Genomic DNA, 13,493 nt, shown 5'->3' with positions numbered 1-13,493 from the left:
TAGCAGAGATAGAGGAAGAAGAGGAGAATGCCTGACATGTCAGGCTTTATGCCCACACTGTACATCCGGTAAGCCAGACTACTCAAGACAGTATTTTGCTGCTATTTATTACATGTGTATGTACTGCTTATAAATGCTTAATAGGGGGGTGACGTACAGTTTCACCTCTTCTTCTCTATTTTAACAGCCCCTAATGTTTTACCTGTTCAATTTTTGCCATTGATGTACATCTCTGACAGTACAGTAAGTTGGGAAGATAAGCTGCCCAGCTCCAATCTACTGTAGTCCAGTGTGGGAGTGTGTCGTGTGCCCAGCAGAAGTCCTGCCTGTGGTGTAAAACTTAATAGTAAAACTAAGGCTACTGATTACACAGGAAGCACTTTTAATCATGGGTACACCGTGGTTTTCAATGGTTTGGTTGCAACCAATGCCTGTGTCCTCCAAACTATTGCTACCTACTGTGTAAAACAGAGCAGGATCCAGGTGTGCACATCATTTCCTGACTGACCTTTCACTCTCAACTTCTCCCTGTCACTCTCTGTCTCTACCCCCCCCCCCACACACACACACACATACATGCACAGTATGTGAACCGCCCACCGGCTGTGTGTTTAGTGTGTTGGGGCCAAGAGGAGACATATTCAGGATGCTGTGGTCGGAGACCTCCAGTCTATTCTCTTCCTCTATTGATTGCCGTTTGTGTGTGTGTGTGTGTGTGTGTGTGTGTGTGTGTGTGTGTGTGTGTGTGTGTGTGTGTGTGTGTGTGTGTGTGTGTGTGTGTGTGTGTGTGTGTGAGCCACAAATCGTGTAGGAAGTATTCAGATTCTTTACTTGAATAAAAGTACAAATACCATGATGTAAAAATAAACCTGCATTTACAAGTGCAAATAGTATGAAGTATGTATTATCAGCAAGAACACAAGTAAAAGTACTCACTTTGAGGAATGGCCTATTAGCATTTTGTTGTCATAATGAGGTGGAGCTAATCCTAAATACTTTTAGACGTTTCATCTATTATAATGCATCTATATAATGGACAATGGTGGCTAGAATACAACATAATGACAATAAAAGGCCGTCCAGTAAAACGTGCCGCTGATCATGATAACAAACACCCACACACTGACCTTTCTTGTGCCTTATGATATACGGTCTGACTTGTAACAAACATCTTAGCAATCCTGACACATCAGATAGTATCTTTTACTGGATATTTCACTCCACACGGCTGCAAGCATCACAGAGTTATCAGATCTCCTGTTGACAACCATATATTAAAAAGCAGATGTTGTGAAAGGCTTATGGAAATGCAAAATAGATGTTTGGCTTTTGTTCACAGGCAAATCACATGGTTTAGATTAAAATGTATGGACAGGTCAGTATTATCAGCTGCTATCATCACAGATATTGTAAATCAGGATCAGTGTATTTGTTGGCAGTAGTGTTGCAGAGTAAGTCAAATTTGAGGTACTTGAGTATTTCCATTTTATGTTACTAGTTACTTTATATGTTTAGCCCACTTCAGCGGCAAATATTGTGCTTTTGTTCACAGCTGTAACTTGTTGAATGATACATGTTTTATAGGCTGCAGGACATATTAAATTTTATATTTCAAGTTTAGATTATTTTTAATAGTATACTATTATTAATAATTTGATTCCAGTGTAGTCTATTTACTGTTACTGTCATCTTTTACAGTAATGTTTATTGTTCAGCTATCCTGCCTCAGTAACACTTATTTGTGTTTGCATCCCAACTCAAACAAAATAGAGACACAAAAGGAAGAAGAAACCAAACAGGTTAAGAAAACAAGTCTAGACATACAATTTATTTAAAAAAAGTGGTTTACTGCAGAACAGAAAATAGCCAAAGAGATGAATTTAGCAAGATGATGGAAATTATAATAATAGATGAAGTTACTAGGACAGCACTCCAATGTAATATTATTATTGCCACATAACGGACGTTTCGGGCAGCGCCCTTCCGTGCACGGGGAATTACATACAATACTCCACGCATGGGTTTAATTATATGCAACATAGGTGAAGTTAATCATCCACAACTTGCACAACAATTGCAACTGAGGGAGCCACAACCAATCCAGATCAGGGTTAGGAAACACAAAGCAAAACATAAATAAGTAGTGAAAAACAATTTTGGTACTTGAAACAGAATAAAATCTTCAAGAAAAAGCAAACTGAAACTACACTACCACGCCAAAGAAACCAACAAAAATGATTGGAAATTGAATATTATAATAAAGCAGAAAAAACAGTTTTGAAACTGCTGCAGTAATGCACAAATATACTGTATATTAATAACACAGGAAATGAGTGTATGATGCTTACAATATGTGCCTTGTATTAACTCTTACAAGAGATTGTTTTATAGTAGTTCTGCTTTTTGGATGGCTTTTGTGGCAATGGGTGATGAGAGGGATGACATGGCAAAGGTCACAAGACAGATTTCAACATTTCACGTCATTCTTCTCTGTAGGAGAGTTGTACCTCTTTTAAAGCTATAGTGTGTATTTTCTGTGGAATGCTAAGTAATAAAACACTGTTGACGCGTCCACATGATACAAGCCTTCTGTGATCTCACACAGCCCTCCCCCCCCACACTCCTCCACACAGTTGCTACTAGCCAAGGAGGACACGGAGGATTAAAAAAACATGATGGAATCTTCCGAAGAGGTAATTATCTTTACTCAAGTTTCTGCGCTCGAAAGTCGCCGGACAACACAATCTTCTGAACATAGCCATACTGAGAAATACAGAGGGTTGTGTGGAGCTGACAATCTTAATTAGCTGTGCAGCAACTCATTTGGCAATGGCTTGAATGTAACAGACATTCATTAATTTTAAAAAGTGACGCGCGCTAAAGCTTTAAAGACACACTGAAATAAAGTGTATTATCCTGTGTGCCTGTGTAAATTGTAAATTTTTTTTTTTCATTTTTGTGATGACTCATCCTACAGTCAGAGGCATAAACGTATCCAGTCAAATGTGTTACACCTCTGATCTTTTAAAACCATTCTTGACCGGTGAATGAACCATGAATCCCTCTATTTTGTCTTCCTGTAAAAAATTGTAAGTTTGGTTATTCATCTAGAACTCGGGCTGTATATATATATATATATATAGCCATACATTTATCCAAATAAATGAGATTAAGGGTGCCTAGCCAATCCCGCCTGTCAAATAAAACCACACCGTTAGCTTGTAGTAGCTAGCAGAGCACAATCATAGTAGAAGGTGTGTGTTTGCAGAGCATACATTACTTATTTCTCCCTCATCCTCTTTCTCCTGATCTAACAACATAAGTAAGGAAGGTGTGGGTTGAGGCCAGCAGTCATCAACTCCATAACTCACTACAGCTCTGTATCATGCTGTATTTGCTAAGCCACACCCACTTTAGTGATCCAATCAAATTTGAAAGATTTGATTTAAATTTCCATGTTAAAGTTTACCCAGGGGTGTGATTCTTCCGGATATATCCGGAATTCCGGCTTTTCCGACCTGAAAATGAGGTTCTCGTAAATCATGCAAATCCCAAAAAAAATTTAAAGGTGTGGGGGGGGGGGGGTGTTGCGGGTTCGCAAGGCACGGTTCTAAATGACCGCTCACCGCTGTCAACGTTTTGTGTGCCTCTGATTCATTCACTCCGCAAGTAGTCCATTTATTTGTCACGATGGAACTTCATTCAAAGCAGAGCTCCATCAAAGAGCCTGCAATCGTTGCGGAAGGTTATCTTATGTGTTCTATTTATTTCTTAGCTGAAGTCGACAACGGGACAAAATAAATGTAAAAAGAGACATAGTGGAGTTCCTATTTTCGTTTTGACAAGTATAATAAATTCTGTAGTGATGTAGCTACATGGATTCAGGTAGCAGTTGACAAGACGACAAACACGGATGATTCAGGTAGGCAAAGCCAATATTGTCTTTCCTTTTTATCTACTTAAACTTAAACAAGTGATCCATTGAACATTATTGCCATTAACATTAATGTAAAACGATTCTGGGCTAGCAAAGTAACGTTAAACCATGCAAGCTACGTTGGTTATTGCTTAGCTAGAAGCTAGCTATGCTAAATGGTAACCAGCATTACTTGAAGTTCAAGGAAGCCAACTTAGAAACATTTGCTTTATGGATGGTCTCTGTTGCTGTGAAATTGTTTTACATATATCATCCATGTATAGGTAGAATGGGAGAAGTGGCATATTGTTTGTTAAGTCTAGCTTTACTGCTAATGGCACAACAATGGCTAGCTGGTTTATAACCATAGCTGGGTTAAAAAACATTTTCTGAAGCCAACCAACACACTGAAATATGGCGTGACAGTGTTTCCCACAGATTAGAAAGCAATTTGTGGGGGGGATTCCTCCGTTAATAATTCGTTACACAGACGTTAACTCTAACTTATAACTAATCCCCAACACTAGCCTTTTTCAGTCGCGGAAAATACTTTTCAATACTCATCTGGATTGGAGCAGCAAACATTCAGCGTAAGAGTAAAAAAAATGACATAACATTAATTATAATAAGTTTATTTGATTCACAGCTGATACATATGGTGTTTTGACCTTGACAACCCAACTGCATTTTACCGCAAAATTGCGACTAGTTAACTTTCTAAAGCAGGCGTAATCGTGTATGTGTGTGTGTATGATTGGGGGGGTCGCGTGAGGCAGAGGGAGTGAGTGTGTGTCGCGTGAGGCAGAGGGGAGTGAGTGTGTGTCGCGTGAGGCAGAGGGGAGTGAGTGTGTGTCGCGTGAGGCAGAGGGGAGTGAGTGTGTGTCGCGTGAGGCAGAGGGAGTGAGTGTGTGTCGCGAGGCAGAGGGAGTGAGTGTGTGTCGCGTGAGGCAGAAGGACCCTACAGTCACATTAGCGACAAAAGAGAGCGACATGCACTCGCTTGTGGGCTCTCCTGGGCGTGCCTAGCTTACTCCTGGTTGCTTGGCAACAGTAAACAGAAATTCTCTGGTGCTACCTTCAACCACATCTTACAAGTCACTTCAGAGGTATTGTCAAGTCACAAGAACAATGTTTTTGGATTTAAAAGTATTTATTTATCGATAAAAGTAACAAAATATATGAGATAAAATGCCAAACATATCAGATATATATCATGTAAGACTCAATTTCTCCATTTCTTTGCACAAAACTCTCCAGAAAGTGCCATTTAATGGTTTATTTTTCAAAAATAATTCCTGGGGGGGCATACCCCCGGACCCCCCTAGGGAGAGCCCCCCCACATAACAAATCACAATTTAACCCCTGCATACAATGTTCTATGCAAGTAATATATTAATGATTACTTTCATTGAATTTTGGGTGTTTCATTCAATTTTATAGCATTTGGCATTTGGGGGGTGCTCTCGCATTGTCATGGGTTTGGCGTATAGTTTCCTGCTTTTTTGTCCGTTGCCAATCACACCTGTGTTTACCAAAGTTCATGGCAATTCCATTTAAAGGAATTGATATTGCTTTATTAAATGCTGGTGTGACATTAAGCTACAGCAGTGGTTCCCAAAGTGGGTCCTTGAGTGTGTTCCAGGGGGTCCCCATGCAGCAAACTATATATGATATAATTCTATCCATAAGTAACACAGTGACAGAATGTATGACTAATTTGGTCATGTGTTTCATACACTTTCTGTAATAACGCAAAAATCCTATCAGATGGGGGACCCTGGGACAAAATCTTATCAAATGGGGGTCCGTGGTCTAATTTGTGTAAGTTTAGGGGTCCTTGATGTAAAAAAAAACTTTGGAACCACTGAACTACAGGACAGGTGTGCAGTTGCTTTCTGGGAGATAATGGGGTAATGAGGGGCAGGCGTGTAAGCCATAGACAGTATATAAGAGTGGACCAACAGATCCCGTTGCTCTGGACGGAGACCAGTGAAGGCCGTTAGAAGCACTTTTCCGGTGAGCGCCAAGCGTTACTGCGCAGCCTCAAACTGAGAGAGACGACGTAAATGTGACGTGAGCAACCTGTCTGAAAGTTGTATGTCTTCTGATAGCTGTGCCAAGAGATTTCTCAATAATTCCCAATCTTGCAGAGAAGGAGAGCGTAGGTATATGTAAGGAGATAACATGGACACAGGCTAAATATTGCTAACTAAAATGCTAGTTAACATTAGTAATTAAACTTAAACAGCTAATGTGAGACGAAACTGTCTGCAAGCTTCTCCTGTACTATACGGTAATTCCTCTATGATGCGACAGTAAGTCCCGTGGTTATGACACAATCGTTAGCCTATTTTTACAAAAACGTCTGCTATGGAGCCATAACGTGAGATACAAGGTAATGGAGCCTTTATACATTGTTGTGTTTCTTTAGAAATAAACAATGGACTTTGAGTCTTTAAACGCTTCAGATGTAAAGTTATTCGCTGTCAAAGTGACGTCAAAATGAATGGCAGTCAATGGAATGCTAACGGGGGGGTGAGTGCTTATTAGCATCAAAATGGCGCCATAGGAGGTTCGGGTTGTGAGGAGACGCTTACCCCCTTGGTGTAAGCAGGTGGAGGATCAAATGATTGGCAGAAGCAGGAACACACTGAGGACTGGTCTGAAATGGCAGCTGAAGCAAATCAAGAGCCAACCACCACCTACCCACCCAAGAAAGTAAGGAACCCACATCCACCATATACACATGTAACATATGACACAACTTTCTACCCTAATTATGAGAAAACATAGCTACAATACAGTGCTTCGTCATACAACGGTATATATCCGTATATCTGGCACCAGAGAGAAAAGCAGAAAGAATAAAAGAAAAATAAATAAAGAGATATTTTATTATCTGTGTACTGTGAACATTTTAGGTGAGGGAGAGCCAGTCTCCTTTTTGAGGAAGTTGTCCTTTCTCTGTCTTGGGCCTCATCAACAGGCTGTTAGCGTAAGTGGAAATACCCCGCACGTCACCTACCCACAGATTCAAAAGCAGAACGTGGCCCAATGCTAAAATATAGTTTGAGTTGTTTGTAGGGAAGCTGGTTATTTGCATTTCTCCTTCAATATTCTTTATCTATGCCTCACACAGAATCTATTTCCTCACACAGAATGTGACCTTACGCCTTTCCTTTTTAAAATGATATTCAAATCTCCTCATTAAAATGGATTTCCTATGATATTTGCTGTCCCTTTGATGAGTGCTGCAAGAAAAAAGGCTTCAGAAGGCTGAGAGAATCTCTGTGTGTGCGTGTCCATGCACAAACAGTATATGAGCCTGTTTTTGTCCTGTATCAAAGCATCTCTATATGTGAGCTGCACTGCAGTGTCAGGCGCAGCATTGCAGCTCTTTGGCTCAGGGTTGCATCAGCCTCAGTGAAGCAGGTATGCAGCTCTGCAGCAGTTCAGACTGATGTTATAAAACTAGAGTCATGGAGGCAAATCAAGCCAGCCACTCCAGAGTCAACCTCACAAATCCAAGCTAAAGAGGGGACAAACCACAAGTGAACCAAAGTGAAGGAAATAAAACCAACTTAAACAACCCACAGCAAAGTGGAAATACAAGAGAACAGACAGACAAACACAACCAATTTAACTCAAACTAGTCCAAACTAATATGACCATGCGGCTTCATGAGACTAATCACAACAGTACCAAGCAAATGTGGTCAGGACAAAACATGTAAATCAAACTAAACCAAATCACATAACACTCATTGCCATAGAGCCCAAACAGGATCCAATTTAAAACAGCCAAATCAAAACACCCAACCTGGGCAATATACTGTAATCATGGTAAGATAGGCTAACCATAAAACATATACAGGCCAGCGGATTGAATTAATCCACGCAAACCAAATCAACCAACCACCAATTAGTCAACCATTCAAATGAGCCAACCACCCAGCCATCCAAATTGAGCAAAATACAGTAACTAATCTACTGACTTTCCAGCTAGTCAGCTTAAAGGAATAGTTTGATACTTTGGGGGAAATAATGTATGCTTATTTGCTTTCTTGCCAAGAGTTAGATGAGAAGATTGACACCACTTTAATGTCTGTGCAGTAAATATGAAACTGCAGCCAGCAGCCAGTTTCCTTAGCTGAGCACAAAGACAGGAAACAGGGGAAATCAGTCTGGCTCCGTCCCAAGGTGACAAAATCTGCCTTCCAACACCTCTAAAGAGCACTAATCACATTGTTACATTGGCTGTAGTTTTGTATTTAATGTACAAATATGAGAGTGGTATCAAACGTCTCATCTAACTCTTGGCAGGAAAAGGATATACACGTTCAAATAATTACACCAAACTCATCCTGCCACTCACTAATTAACTAACCAGACTAAAGGACTAAGCATACTAAGTCTGGTTGGTTCTTCCAAGTCTTTTCTGTATTCCAATTTCAAATTGTTCTTTTAATGATATCCTCTATGTTACTAACATAGGAACTTGGGACTCTGGATATTGCAACAATCCTAAAGGTTCAGTTATGGCCATCAGTTTTAATAATTTTAATTCAGTCTCTGAGAAATCCTGTTTTGACAGTTTAGCATGGCGGACGGGTCAAAATACCACAATACCCAACCTGACGTTGCCCAGGAGTAGAGGCCATTCGGAGACACAAATCGGAGCGTTTTTTGGAACAAAATACAACGCCACAATTCATAAATTAATTTTAAATTAAGCCAAGTAAATTCATGCACCACATCATCATCTTTGGCTTCTACCTGTCGTTAACAGCACATGGGACAGCGTTGTTAGGTTGGTGATTGGATGTTGCACCTTGGGAGACGCAGTTAACTAACTACCCCAATTTTTTTATGTTCACAGGCTTGTACCTTTCAAAGTTTTATCATAGCGTAGTTGTGAATCCTTTGTAAACGGGACAATTTCATGCTGATCTGAGCCATAGAAGTGCTCAAACTGTGAGTCATGTTACAAAAATCAATGAAACATCTACTCCATTCATTTCATTACTTTTCTTATCATCAGTAAATTCCACATATGTGTATTAATCTGTGGGTAAAGAAAATCCCCAACAAATGCACGTTTTACTACTGTTTGAGTTATGTTTGCTTAAACTACAGTGCTAAGACATTTTATAAAAGTAACTAACCATGACTTGTTTTTAAAGATTTACGTTTGAACCAATCGACTTGGAGTTGAGAGTCAAAGTCAAACACAAAATTGGATGAAAGTTGAAAAGTCATTATTCATTTGGTTTAAACAAATAAGGGATGATAAGTTAAATTGGATGGATTTATCTGATGTGTCTAGTTCATGAAAAAGTGACTGAGCCCTGAGAGAAAATGGTCAGAATTACCTATTCAAACTGTGTTTCATTAGCACTATTAAACAAAATGGAAACAACAACCTGCATTTTTTCTTTAAAGTGCTGCCCATTGTGTCTGCATACTTGCAACTTACTGTAAAAGGCAACAAACTGAACTGAGTTATTGGAAATGATAAATTGTGTTTGACTGATGCACTTCCTGTACTGGCTCACATGCTCAACTTTTCTTCCTGTTTACAGCTCCAACATCCCACAAACCCTTGCTCCTCTTATAGGAAATGCTACACACAGGCCCAAAGCCTGCAGCCAGCATAGTTTCAGTAAGTTACTTAGAGATTACTGTCATGGCATTTCTGTTTTACTGTGAAAACTGTGATTGAAGTATGGATGTTTGCACAGTATCTCACTTTAGTTTGGGTTGAAAAGGCCAACAATGAGTGCCCTAGTATGATTTGTATGTATGCTATTTTGCTTAAAACTACTGTCAGCAGCATTGTCATATAGCCTTAAAAGTATGATTTTGTTCATATTAATGTTCCTTTATAGGATGAGAAGCTTGTATAATCTTGAGGATCATGAAATCCTCAAGAACAACTGGATAAAAAGGACCATATACAGTATGTAAAACTGAAGACAACACACTGTTTTCTTTCTTTCTTTCTTGTCTTATAAACGTACCTACATTTTTGACTCTTGGATAAATGTACTGACGTGTTCAAACTCTTCCTGTAAAGATTCCCCTCCTGCCTTTATTTATTTATGACAGGAGGAAGACCATGCATGAATGCTAAAACAGTTGCACAGGATCTTTTGTCTTCAACAGAAAACAGCACATGGGGAATTTGCACGGTAAGATTTATATTTTTACTTACAAACACAGTTTCAAAATAACAGTCAGCCGCTGCAATGGTTTCAAATCACTATAGGCGTCCCTGGGTCATATCTGTCTGTGCCAACAGGGTGTTAGCTGCAAATGAACTGACATTACAAAGATAATAGAGACTATACAAGTGCTTTCTGCTCAGGCTTTAATGTACTTGAACTACTGATGTTATTGTTATTTTTAGCATGTACTGTACATGCTAAATATCTTAGCTTATCTGCCCTTTCTTACTACATATCCTGTGCCTCTTTTTTCACAGTAAATGTGACATGTAAGTGTGACAAATGTCATGCGACTCTGTGAGAGCAAAAGTTCTTGCATACAGTTTAGGAAGTCCATCAGTTCACATCTGAAATGTTGCTTATGAATGCTTTAAGTTTGTAATTTCTTACAAAAGATTAAGACACATTGATTTATGTTTAAGTTTTGATGTCACTCAAAGAAGACTGTAGAAAATATTGGAATAGTTTTGACTTTGTTCAGGGAAGTTTGGCGCTCAGCCTGTGCTGCTGCCTCTGTGCCCTCTGGGTTAATGACAGGTTTGTCTCACACAACATATAATCGCTGGCAGTTCGCAGAGCAAACGCGTCATTCAGTGACTCAGAGTGAAATTTTGTGTTCATCCGTCTCCCCTAGACAAAAGAAGCTGTTATTCCCCTTTGGTGTGAGAAAAGTTAAATGCCTCTTATTCAACCCTTTCCAGGAGTTTGATCTCTGATGCATACTGGATTAGGATGAAGATGTGTGATGTTTTACAGAGAAATAAAGTTTGCTCAAAATTGAATTACTTACTTGGAGAGAATGTCAAGACAATGTACAACATCAGATCTCTGACTGTCTAACTGCAGCAGCTCTTCATAAACTGGATGCAGGCTACGCTTAGCCTGTATGTATATGTATTTTGGTGGTTTGTGGGCTTTTATAATCTACAATTAAAACCTACACATGGTGGGTATTTTAGGGGCAGATTCTACTATTTCCAGATTCGTTTTAAAGCGACCACTACTAAAGTGGCCAACTAAAATAAATAAATTAAGAATTGTTTCCCAATCTCAGAATAGTATTCCGTGTGGAGAAAGGTTGGAAACAGCATTTATACTTTCACATTGTTAAATAAAATGTACAGAACATGTTCATAATTTGACAGTTCAGTAACTAAATAAAATATAAAAAAAGGTTACATTGGGTGGACTCAGACCTCAGCATATATTAAGCCCTGGCCATACGGCCCTGATAATATAGTGCACTGAGTGCTGTTCCAGACAAGTGGTGTTGTTGCTATTATTGTTGTTGAGTGATTTTCAGGTGACATTGAGAATAAGGGTTTAAAAATGTGTTTAATAGTGAAAGATCCACCCCATGTTGTATTGATAGCTTTTGCAAAACAGAGTTTTAATGGCTTCTGGTACTAAGCCATTGTACTAAATGTTGCAAAATGATGCCATAAATCATGGCACACCGTGAGGAGGACACATGATGTTTAACCAGAGAGACACTGCAAACTGTTGGAAATATTTTTCATTGAATGCACCCTTGCTGAATGGAGCCATTCCAGTTTAAATGCTGCTCTGCTTGGATATGAGTCAGTGATTTTTTTTAATGAAAGGGAGTCAAACTAGATCAAGTCCAGATGTGATGCATTTACTAGTTTATGTTTATCTGAAACTGATGTTAATATGAAATAACTTTAATTTTATCACAAAATAAAATGTTAACTGTCTATGGTAATGTTAAATCATGTTAAGGAAAGTGTGAAGATCCTGTAACAGGGCAGCTTTATTGGATGCAAATGAAAAACAGTAGAATGTATTAACAGCCTCACACTACATTTAAAGCTCTGGTTTAGCTTTAACACACATTAGAGTTTTCCATCACAAGATTCCCTCCTTTCCTGCCATGTGCCTCATCACGCCCATGTAATATTTCATCAGCCGTTTGACTCACTGTAAAACTGCAGACAAACAAATCTAATCTCCGTGAAAGACATTTTAAACCCCAGTTAAGTTAAATCAGGTGTTGTTGCAGAAAGTACCACAGGTTTCAGAATCAAAAGGTTTCACATCTTCCAAAACAAAGGTATCAAAGCTGCTCCATCTCCTCGGGCAACTAAACAGCCTCACGCTCCCAAAATGGATTTTTCTCACTGAACTCCGGGGAAAATGATGTGAGATGCACCTGACTAAAGTGAAAAGTTGAAAGGCTCGTGCAACATCCTCAATAAGACTTTTATTTACTTTGTGATAGCTACACAGTGTTGCTTTGAAGGTCTGTGTTACATAGCGTTGCGTTTCATTGTGCTGTTTTGTTTTTGTAATCTTGCTGTGTTGCTGCATCTCATTTGGTAACTTTCTGTTGCATTGTGTTGTGCTATAATGTGCTGTGATAAAATGCATAAAACTTTGAGGTAAATTCATTCAGGGAACAATAATTATAGAAAGGGACACTACACAGATTTCACTCATCAAGTTCAGTTTACTTGTCACAAGGAGCACAGTTTTATAATGTCTAGTGTTGTTCTGGAGGAGCATTCCAAAGATTTGGAGACTGTACATTTTTATCAGAAAGCCTGGCTCACAAACTGTGGGTGTGGACTTTGAAAGACACGGGTATTCACCAAGAAGGGAGATTCTGATGAAATACCTTACTGTGTTGCATTAGAATTCTTAGAATAGCTCTGATGGAGCTCAGCGCAAATTCTTTCAGGAAGACTTCTAAAACATAATCACTTTCTCTCTCCTCTAAATGGATCAGCTGTAGAGGTGTTCACTTTTATCTTAACCAATCAGAAGCGGCCATGAAAATCACGACCCAATCACTGCATGACATTCCTGTTTTAAACCTGTCTCTCTCTGCTGCTCAGTTGTCATTTCAGGATAAGAGCACAACCCTCCTCCTCCCCTTGCTCCTCCGGTCTTCATCACACACGGCTCCTGGGTCCTCATCCGGCAGGCCGCTACCGACGGCGCTTCAGTTTTGGTTTCCAGGCTCCTCGCACCACCATCAGTGTCTAGACTCCATCGGGGGATTATCTTTTGGCTTTCTACCCCTTTAAAAATTTTATATTTTTAAATAACGATGGAGTCTAATCTCCAAAGACTGTACATTTCAAATCATGCATATGTACAATAAGTCTTTGCATATCTGCAACGAAGTCTCTCCTGATTGAAATGCTTTGACAATCTTTTTCTGTCTCCTGTCATGGTAGTACAATACTAAATCACTATCTTTTTACATTAATTTTAACTAATGCTTTGTAAGCATGGTGTACTCATCTGGATCAGTGAGTCAGTTGCTGTGGGGATGACTTCACAAGGATATGAAACAGGAAATGCACTGACTCAGATCAGCAGGCT

General features: G+C 39.3%; 1 long non-coding RNA gene across 1 annotated transcript; it reads left to right on the top strand.

The window, feature by feature from the left end:
* Positions 1–6,526: 6,526 nt before the first annotated feature.
* LOC116061772 lies at positions 6,527–10,335 on the top strand. The gene is made up of 5 exons (XR_004107809.2): positions 6,527–6,634; positions 9,498–9,577; positions 9,804–9,874; positions 10,024–10,106; positions 10,217–10,335. It is a non-coding gene; the product is annotated as an uncharacterized LOC116061772 (long non-coding RNA).
* The last annotated feature ends 3,158 nt before the right edge of the window (positions 10,336–13,493 follow it).

Source organism: Sander lucioperca, chromosome 15 (assembly GCF_008315115.2).
Source record: "Sander lucioperca isolate FBNREF2018 chromosome 15, SLUC_FBN_1.2, whole genome shotgun sequence".
Taxonomy (NCBI): domain Eukaryota; kingdom Metazoa; phylum Chordata; class Actinopteri; order Perciformes; family Percidae; genus Sander; species Sander lucioperca.
Note: the sequence above shows the minus strand (reverse complement) of the source record. Positions and strands in the feature narration are given on the sequence as shown.